This window comes from Apis dorsata, unplaced genomic scaffold (genome assembly GCF_000469605.1).
Source record: "Apis dorsata unplaced genomic scaffold, Apis dorsata 1.3 scaffold_37, whole genome shotgun sequence".
NCBI classification, from domain to species: Eukaryota; Metazoa; Arthropoda; class Insecta; order Hymenoptera; family Apidae; genus Apis; species Apis dorsata.
Genome location: NW_006263339.1, coordinates 1,153,653 through 1,157,873, shown reverse-complemented (window position 1 = coordinate 1,157,873; position 4,221 = coordinate 1,153,653). Strand labels below are relative to the sequence as shown.

The 4,221-nt window shown below is 38.0% G+C and overlaps 1 protein-coding gene across 9 annotated transcripts in view; it reads left to right on the top strand.

The window, feature by feature from the left end:
- LOC102671923 (guanine nucleotide-releasing factor 2) overlaps nt 1-4,221 on the top strand; it is an 85,882-nt gene that overhangs the window by 61,314 nt on the left and 20,347 nt on the right. The gene's annotated exons all lie outside the window — the stretch shown is intronic.

Genomic DNA, 4,221 nt, shown 5'->3' with positions numbered 1-4,221 from the left:
ACCCTCCCTCCCTCCCCTCGTGTACCACCCCTTCGCCAATATCACCATCGAACCATGAAATTCCCAGCTGGAAACTGGCCCGTGGTATTCCGTGAACATTAAAGTCCCGTAATTGCATCGCTGCGAGGCGTGGGAGGAGATTTCGTGCCGAATCGGCCTCCTCCGCTCTCGCCCTCCTCCTCCCCCTCCCCCTCGTTTCCATGGAGGCGGCCGTTCCACGGTGGATGCAGTTGCATAGAAACTCGACCTGTTAACAAATTAGCCGAGGAATTTGTTGATCGGTGGCAGCGCGGCGGCGGCGGTAACGTAGCGTATGATTAAACCACCGATCGAAATTACGCGAGGCCCATTAATATTCCGTAATAAGTGTGATTAACTCGGGTGGCCCGCGTTTCGCATAAATCACGTTTGCGTTTAGCTAAGCCGCGAATACATGTAGACTCGGCGAAGGATAAAAAGGCGGCAAATTCAAAAATTCTTTTCTGAGGGGAAGAAAATTCGAAAAATGAGAGAGAGAGAGAGAGAGAGAGGAATTTACATTATTTTTCCATTGCTAATTGTACAGGATCTTTAAAAACACGTTTAAATACACGGGTTATTTTAAATGCAAATGTTCCCGCCGGAAATATCAATCGTGTCCGTGCAATAACGCGCAACGTTTGAGCGTGCAAACAGTGAGTTTACATTTTCGTTAGTTCTACAGGGAATGAGCGGTAAAAATTTGTTTTCATCACACGATTATTATGTATATCCACTTCCGCGATATGTAATTACTTGATAAAAGTTATAATTTTTCCAAATTCAAAAAGCAAAAAGAGAAGAGGATATTCCAAAGATAAAAATGTCACGATTTTCACGGGCCATTGTCTTCTCTGTATCCTCACGATGGAGAGTATTAAACAACGCAACGAGATGAAAAGATTGCTCGATATTCTCCACCTCCTTTTTTGGTTTTATTTTTTTTTTGGTTTTATTTCGATTTGAAATTTGCCGCGGCGATGCGTCTCGCGGTCGCCAATCCTCGCATCGATCGATCGTCTCGAAAACTGGGAGGATTCTCCGGCCTCGGAGCGGAGAAGCAAGCATTTCACGATGTTTCATCGTGTTTTGGCCGCCGGTTTCGGCCTCGCTTACTAAATTTAGTTCGTTGTCCGAAGCCACCATCTTGGAATAATCCTCTTTCGGCGTTTAAGCTATTTCGAAAGCCCTTTAAAGCTCGGGCAAACGCTTCTTCATATTTTCCACCGCGACGTCGTGCTCCATCGCGCCTTTTAAACCACCCCGTTCCTCTCAAGGATCTCTGATCTTTTTGTGTAAAATTGAACGTCTTTGCACAATTTTCATTCTTAATAAATTGTATTATCGAAGAGGAGTGACAGTTTCGATGATACTCTTCTATTTTTATTTCTAGAAAAGTAAGAGCTTGATTTTTAGAACGTATTGCGAGTTTATCAATTTTGAAGATGTAATAATTTACATTTATAAGGTATTTATAGAAAAAAATGTAGATAATTAAGAATTTTTGGGCACAATTTTTCACGATTAATTATTTAAGAAATTTAGATTCGACGAAATATCGAGACCTTTCGACTCGAGATCCGTAGAATACGCGACAAATTGGGCACAACGTTTGTTAACAGCTGTAATCTCCATCGTATTGCGAATTTGATATTCAATATTTATGTGTTATACGGTTCGTGTGACTGGTTCCTTAATCGCGTTGGCGCACGATATCCGCAATATTCCCCGAATTTCATACCTTCTTAACGTCATTCGATCTTGCTCGAGTCACTAGCTAAGAGAAAAAAAAGGAGGAACAAAGTTTATCTAGAGTACATACGGGCGATAAGTTGTCAACGTTTCTTAACCAAGCGCGTTTCGCTCTGTGCAAAAGAAATACGATAAAGTTATAATAAAAATTGAATGATTATATGGGACGATCTATAAACTCTCTATTTATCCTCGAAGATAATATTAGATAACGATACATATTTATATTTTGACTCTAGATCCTCTTTCACTCATATCTTTCTAAAATAACGAATAAAAAACATTGAACTTTTAACATACATTTTCGTATATTTCTTTCTCTTCCATTCATTTTTCAACATTCGATAAAATACGAAGAGAATTCGAAATTTCATCAAACGTGCTTATACATATACATTTTTGCTTATCTAACATTTACTATATTTCTATCCTCCTTCTTCACATCACAATTAAAGTATTCTCCTTTCGATCGTCCGATTTTTATTCAAACGTAACACGTTCAGGTAACAGGTACACTATCAACCGGATAATCCGTTAATTTCGGGTGTCCCGGAGGAACGCCGGCACGGTGTGCATTCCCTGACACCGGGGATCCACCCCGAAATAACCGCGAGGTTGTTGCACCGCTTCGTAATACGCGACGACTGTACCGCGCGTTCGAGTCTCCAAAAAACGTGGTAGACGAATGCCTCCGCTCGAATTTCATCGTTACCATGCCTCCGCCACGGATGATAGTCCGGGGAATATTGGATGGCGAGAAGCGGCCTATCCGCTCCCCCCTCCCCGACTCTCTCGAGGGGCTGAAACAAGGGGTTGGCCTGGGCACGCATTCGAGGGACGTTCGAATCGACGTGTTTTACGAGCTGGTAATTTTCGTGTATGAGAATCTAATCCATCGTTGGGATGAAATATCGAGTTTTTACCGAGTTTCAGATTACGTTCTGGAGTGTATGGGAATAACGTGTAAGGATAAAAATGTGTCGTTCTTTCAAGTCACTCGATCGAGAGTTTCAATTATTTCTAAACGTGTTCTACGAATTATATGTTATAATTTTTGATATATTGATAATGTTAAATTATTATAATGGATAAAAATGAGTATAATTTCTATTTTTCTTTCTTCTTATTCAAAGTCATCGTATATTAAGATAGTAATAAATATAAAGGTTTTGTTGAAAAATTGTATTATCGTTTATCTTAACGACGTTGAAAAATCGATGATAACTTTGAATAAGAAAGAAAAAGAAAAAAAATAGAAACTTTAAATATTTTCATTCTTCATCGATGAAGGATGGATTATGAAATGTCTTTTTCCATCCAAGTTTCGAATTAATCGAAATTATACCGACGATTCGAATTTTGAGAAATTACCTACTGCCGGTAAGTTTCGAAAATATAAAAGGAAACAAAATATCGTTTGAATTTTTCTTTTTTTTCAAGCTAATGCATCATCCATCCACGAAACGTTCCAGCTTCCCCGTTGTCATTACGATAAATCTGGCTGAAACGAAATCCAGAGAATGATATTCAGGCCCGAACGTCGCGAAACGATTGATTAATAGACCGTTTTCCGCGGACAGGGGGATGATCCTGATTTCCCGCGATTCCCGCCGCGAAATACCCGGAAAATCCGCATTTCGGTATTAGGCACGATCCGCCGTGAAATCGCGTATCCGATAACCGCAAACCGCGATAACCATCCCGTGTCTCGTGTCTCACACGTGTTTCTCCGCGTACACTCCTCTCCATAATTATACGAGCAGTCCCGGTGATGGGGTAAAATTTAATAATAGTTGAAGTTACGAATGAAACTTATTTCGATAATTTATTTGTTCAAAACGTAATAATAATAATAATAATCAGGAATAATTGTAGTGGCACGTGATTATATTAAAATCAATTGTAATTTATAATAAATGTTATTACATAGCATTTTAATAAGTAATTAGTTAAAGTAATTTTATTCGAAATTTTTAACTAGTTTTCAACCGGTTAATGCTTCGACTCTGACAATGCTTTAACTCTAACATTCATTCGAGAAACGTTTAAAATTATTCAAATGTTTAAAATGTTGTAGCAAATAATTTCAAACTTAACAATTTAATTTAATATATTTCTATTCTTTCTACTATATTTCATCACAAAGATTGATATGATTTTTTCTTGAAACTTTTTTTAGAGAATAAATTCTAATTTTTCAAAAAACTTATCATTTATTAAGCCATTTATATTTATATATATTTATCAAGCTGTTAATAATTATACCAATAAACCTATCTTATAACCTCTAACCTAATGAAATCGATCATTTTTATATACATACAACGTTTATTTCAATCTCACGAATCTACGCACAAATTGTCACAACCGTACTTATGAACAAGAGTGTACACGCGTGATACCTTTGCTTGGTACATTTCCCTGCCTTCCTTTTCTCTCTCTCTCTCTCTC